This window comes from Hippichthys cyanospilos, chromosome 1 (assembly GCF_059441005.1).
Source record: "Hippichthys cyanospilos isolate Australia breed blue-spotted pipefish chromosome 1, RoL_Hcya_1.0, whole genome shotgun sequence".
Taxonomy (NCBI): Eukaryota; Metazoa; Chordata; class Actinopteri; order Syngnathiformes; family Syngnathidae; genus Hippichthys; species Hippichthys cyanospilos.
In genome coordinates, this window is record NC_142369.1 from 36,703,119 (window position 1) to 36,715,181 (window position 12,063).

Sequence of the window (12,063 nt, forward strand, 5' to 3'; positions counted from 1 at the left end):
ATGCGCCCATGTGCATAATCACAATTCAAAAAGTAAGTACACAGTTAGTGATTTTCAGTTGTCGAACTTCAAACAACACATACAGAGCATTTTTAAACTACTACAGGATGAAGCATCTGTAAAGATCACCCTCTGGAGGGAGGCCACCCTCAATAATGTTTCTGTGGGGATCAACTATCGCTTCACCCATTTGAGTGTACGAGGCAATGACTACGGTGTCACCATGCACACAACGCAGTACACCAAAGTAGATGTGAGTAATTAATTGCTTCTATGTCAGTGGTACTCAAAAATTGCCTGTGTTCAAGGTATTTTAATACTTATCAAGCAACATCAAGACAAAAACAATGCAGTACTCAAAGTACTTCTGTCTCAGTCACGCTCTTGCTGCCATTTATAGCATGTGAACTACAATCTCACAACACATTTCAGTCAAGACAGAACCATTGACGTAGCTTGGCTATTCTGATTGAACCATACACGTGACACGTGTGTTTGGATTAATAAAATGAATACAACACACCTGTGAATCCAAATGAAAGTCAACTTAGGTTTGGCCTCTTAATTCCAATTGAGGTGTTAATATGAAGCATTTTCATAACTATGAGTCATTCATATCTATTCTAATTGGAATAAATGGTATTAATTAAACACATGAGTCAACCCAGTCACCATCCCTCTGGCTGTGTGGGAAGCCACATTTGATGAGCGCCCACTTATACCTGCCGGTGGCCTGTGCCTCACACTTTTGTTCATGAGTCATTCATATCTATTCTAATTGGAATAAATGGAATAAATTAGACACTCAGCTATGGTTGAACTTAAAATTGCACAAATCCTGTGAATTCCGACTTTTAATGGTAATTACAATAAGAGTTCGGTAGTCCTCTTTCATTAAACGCAAAATGATAAGGTTTTGTGTTAAAAACTGAAAGTTAAGTATAATGATGACCATCTCGCGCGAGCGTGTGCCTGGAATGTGTGTATGTAAACAACCAGTAATTTTGTTTTGAATTTCATCCATTATGACACTTCATTTTATCATTCCACTCAACAGATCTGCGAGTCAAGCAAAAACATCACCATCGTGTTGATTACTTGGTGGACATAGTGGAGGTGGTGGAGGACTCGGGGAACCCAGTCACTATCCCCCTGGCCATGTGGGAAGCCACATTTGATGAACGCCCACTTATACCTGCCGGTGGCCTGCGCCTCCCACTTTTGTTCAGCACAGAGGGGGAAGTCATGAGACTCCATACAGAATAGTTTTTTACATCGTTTCTTTTTTTCTTTCTAATGTTAATAATCCAGCCTGTTGGCATAAGTTTCATTTTTTATACTCGTTTTTTATTTTGTAATGAGTGAGTGGCAACAACACACTATAGCTTCCTACTTTTACTTTCAGTTTTCCGTTGGAGTTGTGGAGAAGAAATTTAGCACTAAATCGGTCTAGTAAATACTGTATTTTTTATTTATTTCATTTTGCAGATGCAAGAGCGGATTTGATGTGGCAACGTTACCTGTCCGGATGTAAATTAATTATGTTTAAAAAGAATTACGAGACTGACCGTTCATAATACGTCACAGAATAAAGGCGATGTCTGGTGAGAGCCCTGGTGGGGACCCTCGGCCAATGTTAATCTCTTCTAGGGCGATCGAAGTATTTTTCTATTCTGCACTGACTAAAGGAACGACGAAGCTAAGATGCTAATGTAAACTGAAAGCCATGTCGTTTTCCGCCGAATGCCATTGCATTGCTCGCAAAAAAGTATTCTTGTATGTTCTAAAACTATCTCGTTGCATATTGCAATGCTTGTTAGGCACGATAATTTTTGTTCATTTACAATGAGCTCATTCGTTATTTTGAATACGTTATAATAAATTTATAGTACTGTAGTTCTTAATTTAAAATGATTATTTAATAATTTACATAAATTCTTTTTATACTATATAAGTATCTCTTATTTACCTAATTTTAAAATATATGTGATGCCTTAAATGCAGTCCAAATATGAAATATGAAATGTAATGTAATAATAATACAAAACTATTTATTATACTATTTATTTTAGTGCAAAAGTGACATTTGAAATGGAAGCCTTCCTTGCTGCTTAAATGGGTGCTTTGCGGCTGTGCTTCACCTGATGGCTAAATTTCACTTTGAGGTTGTGTAGATACGAGCTTCTGTTGTACTTTATGCAGTTTCAGTGACTCTCTTGAAACAATTAGAATATATCAAATCAAAAACCGTGTTTTTGGCTTTCTCTTTCAGAATGGCAACAGCATTGCTCCATTGTTAAGGTGGTTGCAGAACACATAAGTGTCAAGGCAAAACCTGTGTCCTCACCTTGCGTCCAAAGACACAAGAGCATCGATTTTGTGTTTGTCAATGAGCAGAAGGGCCACAAAAATTCATGTCGGGCCCCAACTACAATTACCAGAGGAAAAGGAGGCCCAAACCAGAGAGCTGCTCTGTGCCTCATCTGTGCCATCAACACCAGCCCACGTAAAACAAAAGCTGCCTGAGGGTACGGTGACTGTGGATGGACAATTCATCCATGTAAGTTTGTTGAGTCACAAACGTATACACACACACTCACAACAGGGCTCCATCCAGAATATTTATTTTACTAGGAGCATGGTATCTGCTAATCAGAAATTTAAGAGGTTATTCAAAGTAATATGCAAATATATGAAAATAAATATTCATTATTTTGAGATTTTTCTAAATATTTATGTATGTTTTGCACTGGTTCATCTGCAATATTTATATTTTTCACAAATTACATACATACTGTACAAACATACATACAAATACACATACATGCGCACCACATATTATACATACCTACTGTACTGTACACACTCATGCGTACAGTGTACATACATGCATACACAATGTACATACTGTACAGTACATACTATACATACATACATACATACATACATACATACATACATACATACATACATACATACATACATACATACATACCTAAAATAGGTACCTAAAATATATTTTCATATGCCTGCAACTCCAAAAAATAGGAACCAATGTGACAGAAATTATTTTATTTTTGAAAAAAAAAAAAAGTAAAACACATAAATACCGATTCCAGTGTTTGAAGCATTTTATATACCTATTCATCCATCCATTTTCTATCTATATATATTATATACCTATCCATCCATTGATCCATCTATTTTCTGTCTTCCAGCAAGCCTGCGATCCTTGTTAGGACAAGGATCACAGGCTTGCTGGTACCTATCCCACCTTACTTCAGGCAGTAGATGAAGCACGCCCTGAACTGGTTGCCAACCAACTGCAACAAGGTACCATCACAGTATCTTGTTGCACAAGTATTTCTTTTTTTTTGTTTTCTAAGAAGGTTACTATAGTTTCTTGTATTTTTATTATACATTGCCTAAATGTCAAATGGAAATGCAATGTGGTTTTATCAAAAATATGTCACCATACTGAATTGTGTCAAATGCTTTGAAACTCTGACCCATTTTGACACAACTGTCCCATTGATGCAGTGTTTCAGGAAGCAGTCGTGATGCTCAACATGGATTCATGTGAGTGCGTCGCGATACTGACCCATTTCAACACAGTTGCTTCAGACGGATTCAGTGGATCAAAAAGCTTTGATTTCTACAACACTAGATTTCATTTGACCCGGCAAAAACTTCAGTCCGTCGAAAAAAGCGAGTCTGTAGTTCATCTCTATCAAAAGTTTTGATTTTTAAAAGAAATCAAAACAAATGCTCCCTTCCGCCGCTAGAGAGCAGTAAATATGAAAAAATCCCTCACGTCCAGTGTATTAAAAATAAAATTAATCTGGTTTCATGCAAAAGACGATTAATATTAATATGATATAACTTAATCTTACTGGCCATGCGCTGCTATAACGTTTTTTGTTTTTGTTTCAAAGTCGTATGACAATCAAGGCAAAAAAACTAAATAATCATAGCTTCCACTTCGGTTTGTTAGTGTGGTGAGTTGGTTCAGGAGTAAAATTGCATTCAGTCAACTGTTAAAATAAAGCCGTTGTTAACACATTCACCACCAAACACAAAAACATATTTTTTTCTAATGCAATCGTTTGTGAATATATGTGTTTTGCTTAGAACAGATCTCTTGTCATCCGTGATTACGATAGGTATGTAGGATAGGCTACAAATGTAGGCTAATGATAAAACATAGTTCTGGGAAACAAAGCTAGAGTTGACATTTTTTTACTGATCCACCTGAGAACAGAAGGTGTAGATCCGGCCCCAGAGCCAAAATGAGTTTTGACATATATCAAATACAAAAAAAAAAACAACGTCAATAGTTTTTGCTTTTCTCTTTCAGAATGGATACAACATTGTTCATCGCTAAGGTGGTTGCAGAACACATGACTCTAAGTAAAAACTGCATCCAAAGTCAAAAAGAGGGCAGCAGTTTCGTGTTTGTCAATAAGTAGAAGGGCCACAAAATTGATGTCGGGCCCCAACTGCAATTACCAGAGGAAAAGGAGGCCCCAGCCAGAGAGAGCTCCTCTATGCCTCATCTGTGCCGTCAATGCTATCCGTCATGAAACAAAAACTGCCTGAGGAGACGGTGACCGTGGATGGACAATTCATCCATGTAAGTGACAAACGAATACACACACTCATGCGCACACACAACAGGGCTCCATCCAGAATTTTTATTTTACTAGGAGAATGGTAACTACGAACCAGAAAATTGAGAGTTTACTAAAAATATTATGAAGAAAATAGTGTTAAAGAACTATTCATCATTTTCAGTATTTCCTTGTATCTTCTACATTATTTGACTCATTCAAAATGTTCCAACTTTAATCGATTTCCCCGAAGCCCGCTGTTCCATGAATTCCATTTTCCTCTTCCCACAATTCAAAATGTTCCCACAATTCCTAATGTTTTGTTTTTTTCTTTTATCTTCTACAAAGATAGGCCTATTTAAAACAATTCCAACTTTGTATATTTCACATGATGTCACAGGTTCAAGCACTTCAACATTCAACATAACTCCAGCATGCAACACCTCTCCCTTCAGCTGTTTGCCCTTCACACGCAATTTTTTGAGGAATTGTACATAATCTAGTTGTAGAATGATGTTTGCCAAGAAGGGTCAAAATGTGCTTCACTCGGGCTGAAAACGCTGATTTGGCCATTTCATTAATGTTGTCTGTAAAATAAAAACTAAATATATTTCAACAGAAAAGATTAATGTTATCCTAAATATTCTTGCTTCTAAAGCATAACCAAGCAGAAATTTCATTGTAGAATGATGTCTGCCAAATAGGGTCAAAATGTCCTCCACTCGGGCTGAAAAAATGCTGTTTTGGTCATTTCATTAACGTTGACTGTAAAACATAAACTAAACGTAGTTCAGCAAAAATGATTAATGTTATCCTGAATATTCTTGCTTCTAAAAAGCATAACCAAGCAGAAATTTCATTTTCGAATAATGTCAAGTGTTTTAACTTTTTTGCTGTGCTTCTCCCACACTTGAAGGGTTAGTACCAAAACTGAGCTTCTAACTGGGTTCCACTCAATGACCAGACTCTTGTTTTTCCTTTTTTATTTCATTTTTTTTTTTGATTTTCTTCAATCCTTGTTATGTTGGTCACAGGTAAAAAACCCTAAACAAAAAACATTAACTCTTTTCACATTCCTTATAAAACCTTGGAGTTGAAACCCGGATCTTCAGCAGGTACCGCTTGGTCTCCACAGTCACTTGCATCCCGCCGACTCCATGGACTACAAGAGTCACATCCTCACTCCTCAAGTTCAGCTCACTCATGAGTTATGTAGTTTGTGTCAGAGGCCAAGTCTATCAGAATCCCAATCTTCTGGCCAGCATTTGCGGTGACTTCCAGGATCATCATAATGACAGGGAACTCTTCAAGGCCTTTCTCTGCCAGCAGACTCGTCTTTGGCACAGTCTAGTTGCTCATATATCTTCTTTTGATTTTTAAGGAACTTAAGGAGCATGTCGAACCTGTCCTCAGGGGAGGGATCTTCCTCTTCTGACACATGGACTAGCCACTCTTTCTTTAAATCCTTCGGCAGCTTACTTTCCAGGGACATTGTGACGAGTGGATTTTTCAGGGCACCGGTGTTCCCTAGTCCACTGAGGTCATACTGAGGTGGAATAGGGCCTATTCCACAATTTGTATTAAGTCCACAATCTTCCTGGGATGGTGACTTTTAACTGGTGGCAGTGCCTGTAGCTCCTCCATGATTTCCAGCACAATTGCCATTTTGTTTCCGAACATGTTTTCGAGGACCCGAAAGATCTCATCCGCCGTCCCGTATGTTGACAGGCGAAGGTCCCTCACGATTTTGTCCTCCAGGCTACCCAGCAGTTGGATCTTCTTGACCTCCTTGGAGCCGGTCGGTTCCCCTTGCCTTTGGAGTGCCTCCCACTCTTTCCTCCAGGGGTAGAAGTCTCGTTTGTTGCCGTAGAACTGTGGTAGTGCCTTTGGTTTGAGTGTAATGGCAGGTGACTGGTGTGGCACTTCCTCTGAGGAACTACTTTCCAGCTTTACTAGCAGTAGGGTAGCTTTTTCTGAGGTTAACTCCAGTAGCGAGCCCTCCACATTCCTGATGCGCTGCTGGAAGTCAGGCCGTTCCTCTTCTGGAACCCATCGAGTCCACTGGTGCATGGATTCCTTTGCCTTTTTCACCAACCCTTCAAGGTTGCTGAGCATTAGTTCATACACCTCCAGCTTAAGGCCGGATTTCCTTGCCAGGCGCCTACAGTCTTTTTCGGCTGCCTCCACAGCAAATGAGCGTTCGGAGCAGCCAAAACTTCGCCACAGCACCTCCTGGACAATAGTTTCCACTTCCTCAAGCTTCTGTTCGCAGTCTTCTGTCGTCTTCCTCAGATCCACATTGATGTCCTCTTTAGCAGTAGTGATGTCCTCTTAAGCAGTAGATTAAAGCTCCGCTTCCTCAATGAAAGCTTCCACTTCCTCATTTGCCTCCAATATCTTCTCAGCCTCGAATGTCACCTTGCTTAAGGCTCCCAATAGTTCTTCTGTCGACATTTTCTTGCAAGACTTTAGCAGTGCCTTTGCTTGTCGGGTAAACCGCTGTTTGGCGGTCAATCTCTCTCTCTTCAACTGTTGCAGAGACTTCGACTCGGCCATCCTGGGCTTTGGTAACAACGTTAGCTTACTGAGCTTGGCAGGAGCGGGCAAGATGTGGGCTCAGCAGCAGGAGCGGGCTGGCCTGGACGCAATGCTGGTTTGGTATGCTTCTTCAACCAGCAACTGCTCAGTTTTTTACTGTCAAGTGTTTTTTTTTTTTTGCTGTGCTTCTCTCACACTTGAAGGGGTAGTACAAAAGCTGAGCTTCTAACTGGGTTCCACTCAATGACCAGATTCTTGTTTTTCCTTTTTTTTTTTTCTCCTTTTTTATTTTGATTTTCTTCAATCCTTGTTATGTTGGTCACAGGTAAAAAACAAACAAAAAACATTAACTCTTTTCACATTCCTTATAAAACCAGATACACAATATTACATAATCAAAATACACAGTACGCGTTTGACATTAAACTAGCAGTGCCTTAAAATTAGACTACCAACTTTTAAATTAATTAACGCGCGAATACAACAAAGAATAAACTTCAGCAAGCCACTAAATACAATGCACACACCGAATGATTTAGCCCCCCCCCCCCCCCCCCCCCCCCCCCCCCCCCCGTGCCTATTTCCGCCACCGCACAACCATCGCATGCGCAACGCGGAGGAACAAACGGGGCTTACCGGCTGTCTGCTCAATTCTTCCTTCGGATCCACAGCTATAGTAATTTAATGTCTGCGCCTAAAATCACCTTGCAGAAATGATGAATGTAGTCCTCTAAATTCTTGCTTCTAAAGCATACGCAAGCATAAATTTTATTGTACAATGATGGTTTTTAAAAAGGGTAAAAATGTGCTCCACTCGGGCTGAAAACGCTGTTTTGTCCATTTCATTAATGTTGACTAAAAATCTTAAATTAAGGATTTTTCAGCAAAAACGATGAATGTAGTCCTCTTAATTCTTGCATCTAAAGCATACGCAAGCAGACATTTCATTGTACAGTGATGTTTTTTTTAAAAAGGGTCAAAATGTTCTCCATTCGGGCTGAAAACGCTGTTTTGGCCACTTCATTATTGTTGACTAAAAATCTTAAATTAAGCATTTTTCAGTAGAAATGATGAATGTAGTCCTCTTAATTCTTGCTTCTAAAGCATACACAAGCAGAAATTTCATTGTACATTGTTTTTTAAAAAGAGTCAAAATGTGCTCCACTCGGGCTGAAAACGCTGTTTTGGCCATTTCGTTAATGCTGACTAAAAATCTTAAATTAAGCATTTTTCAGCAAAGATGATGAATGTAGTCCTCTTAAATCTTGCTTCTAAAGCATACGCAAGCAGAGATTTCATTGTACAATGATGTTTTTTTAAAAAGGGTCAAAATGTGCTCCACTCGGGCTGAAAACGCTGTTTTGGCCATTTCATTAATGCTGACTAAAAATCTTAAATTAAGCATTTATCAGCAGAAATAATGAATGCAGTCCTCTTAATTCTTGCTTTTAAAGCATACGCAAGCAGAAATTTCATTGTACAATGATGTTTTTAAAAAGGGTCAAAATGTGCTCCACTCAGGCTGAAAACGCTGTTTTGGCCATTTCATTAATGTTGACTATAAATCATATATTAAGCATTTTTCAGCAGAAATAATGAATGTAGTCCTCTTAATTCTTGCTTCTAAAGCATACGCAAGCAGAAATTTCAATGTACAATGATGTTTTTAAAAAAACAGTCAAAATGTGCTCCACTCGGGCTGAAAACGCTGTTGGGGACATTTCATTAATGTTGACTATAAATCAAAAACTAAGCATTTTTCAGCTGAAATAATGAATGTAGTCCTCTTAATTCTTGCTTCTAAAGCATACGCAAGCAGAAATTTCAATGTACAATGATGTTTCTAAAAAAACAGTCAAAATGTGCTCCACTCGGGCTGAAAACGCTGTTGGGGACATTTCATTAATGTTGACTATAAATCAAAAACTAAGCATTTTTCAGCTGAAATAATGAATGTAGTCCTCTTAATTCTTGCTTCTAAAGCATACGCAAGCAGAAATTTCAATGTACAATGATGTTTTTAAAAAAACAGTCAAAATGTGCTCCACTCGGGCTGAAAACGCTTGTTTGGAAAATTTCATTAATGTTGACTATAAATCATAAACTAAGCATTTTTCAGCTGAAATAATGAATGTAGTCCTCTTAATTCTTGCTTCTAAAGCATACGCAAGCAGAAATTTCAATGTACAATGATGTTTTTAAAAAAACAGTCAAAATGTGCTCCACTCGGGCTGAAAACGCTGTTGGGGACATTTCATTAATGTTGACTATAAATCAAAAACTAAGCATTTTTCAGCTGAAATAATGAATGTAGTCCTCTTTATTCTTGCTTCTAAAGCATACGCAAGCAGAAATTTCAATGTACAATGATGTTTTTAAAAAAACAGTCAAAATGTGCTCCACTCGGGCTGAAAACGCTTGTTTGGAACATTTCATTAATGTTGACTATAAATCATAAACTAAGCATTTTTCAGCTGAAATAATGAATGTAGTCCTCTTAATTCTTGCTTCTAAAGAATATGCAAGCAGAAATTTCAATGTACAATGATGTTTTTAAAAAAACAGTCAAAATGTGCTCCACTCGGGCTGAAAACACTGTTGGGGACATTTCATTAATGTTGACTATAAATCATAAACTAAGCATTTTTCAGCTGAAATAATGAATGTAGTCCTCTTAATTCTTGCTTCTAAAGCATACGCAAGCAGAAATTTCAATGTACAATGATGTTTTTAAAAAAACAGTCAAAATGTGCTCCACTCGGGCTGAAAACGCTTGTTTGGGACATTACATTAATGTTGACTATAAATCATAAACTAAGCATTTTTCAGCTGAAATAATGAATGTAGTCCTCTTAATTCTTGCTTCTAAAGCATACGCAAACAGAAATTTCAATGTACAATGATGTTTTTAAAAAAACGGTCAAAATGTGCTCCACTCGGGCTGAAAACGCTTGTTTGGAACATTTCATTAATGTTGACTATAAATCAAAAAAGTAAGCATTTTTCAGCTGAAATAATGAATGTAGTCCTCTTAATTCTTGCTTCTAAAGCATACGCAAGCAGAAATTTCAATGTACAATGATGTTTTTAAAAAAAACAGTCAAAATGTGCTCCACTCGGGCTGAAAACGCTTGTTGGGGACATTACATTAATGTTGACTATAAATCAAAAACTAAGCATTTTTCAGCTGAAATAATGAATGTAGTCCTCTTAATTCTTGCTTCTAAAGCATACGCAAACAGAAATTTCAATGTACAATGATGTTTTTAAAAAAACGGTCAAAATGTGCTCCACTCGGGCTGAAAACGCTTGTTTGGAACATTTCATTAATGTTGACTATAATTCATAAACTAAGCATTTTTCAGCTGAAATAATGAATGTAGTCCTCTTAATTCTTGCTTCTAAAGCATACGCAAGCAGAAATTTCAATGTACAATGATGTTTTTAAAAAAAACAGTCAAAATGTGCTCCACTCGGGCTGAAAACGCTGTTGGGGACATTTCATTAATGTTGACTATAAATAAAAAACTAAGCATTTTTCAGCTGAAATAATGAATGTAGTCCTCTTAATTCTTGCTTCTAAAGCATACGCAAGCAGAAATTTCAATGTACAATGATGTTTTTAAAAAAACAGTCAAAATGTGCTCCACTCGGGCTGAAAACGCTGTTGGGGACATTTCATTAATGTTGACTATAAATCATAAACTAAGCATTTTTCAGCTGAAATAATGAATGTAGTCCTCTTAATTCTTGCTTCTAAAGCATACGCAAGCAGAAATTTCAATGTACAATGATGTTTTTAAAAAAACAGTCAAAATGTGCTCCACTCGGGCTGAAAACGCTGTTGGGGACATTTCATTAATGTTGACTATAAATCAAAAACTAAGCATTTTTCAGCTGAAATAATGAATGTAGTCCTCTTAATTCTTGCTTCTAAAGCATACGCAAGCAGAAATTTCAATGTACAATGATGTTTTTAAAAAAAACAGTCAAAATGTGCTCCACTCGGGCTGAAAACGCTGTTGGGGACATTTCATTAATGTTGACTATAAATCAAAAACTAAGCATTTTTCAGCTGAAATAATGAATGTAGTCCTCTTAATTCTTGCTTCTAAAGCATACGCAAACAGAAATTTCAATGTACAATGATGTTTTTAAAAAAACGGTCAAAATGTGCTCCACTCGGGCTGAAAACGCTTGTTTGGAACATTTCATTAATGTTGACTATAATTCATAAACTAAGCATTTTTCAGCTGAAATAATGAATGTAGTCCTCTTAATTCTTGCTTCTAAAGCATACGCAAGCAGAAATTTCAATGTACAATGATGTTTTTAAAAAAAACAGTCAAAATGTGCTCCACTCGGGCTGAAAACGCTGTTGGGGACATTTCATTAATGTTGACTATAAATAAAAAACTAAGCATTTTTCAGCTGAAATAATGAATGTAGTCCTCTTAATTCTTGCTTCTAAAGCATACGCAAGCAGAAATTTCAATGTACAATGATGTTTTTAAAAAAACAGTCAAAATGTGCTCCACTCGGGCTGAAAACGCTGTTGGGGACATTTCATTAATGTTGACTATAAATCATAAACTAAGCATTTTTCAGCTGAAATAATGAATGTAGTCCTCTTAATTCTTGCTTCTAAAGCATACGCAAGCAGAAATTTCAATGTACAATGATGTTTTTAAAAAAACAGTCAAAATGTGCTCCACTCGGGCTGAAAACGCTGTTGGGGACATTTCATTAATGTTGACTATAAATCAAAAACTAAGCATTTTTCAGCTGAAATAATGAATGTAGTCCTCTTAATTCTTGCTTCTAAAGCATACGCAAGCAGAAATTTCAATGTACAATGATGTTTTTAAAAAAAACAGTCAAAATGTGCTCCACTCGGGCTGAAAACGCTGTTGGG

At 37.2% G+C, this 12,063-nt stretch overlaps 1 long non-coding RNA gene across 1 annotated transcript; it reads left to right on the top strand.

The window, feature by feature from the left end:
* Positions 1 to 1,509: 1,509 nt before the first annotated feature.
* Positions 1,510 to 5,233, top strand: LOC148430254 (uncharacterized). The gene is made up of 5 exons (XR_015867288.1): positions 1,510 to 1,604; positions 2,273 to 2,560; positions 3,285 to 3,333; positions 3,541 to 3,579; positions 4,358 to 5,233. It is a non-coding gene; the product is annotated as an uncharacterized LOC148430254 (long non-coding RNA).
* Positions 5,234 to 12,063: the final 6,830 nt, after the last annotated feature.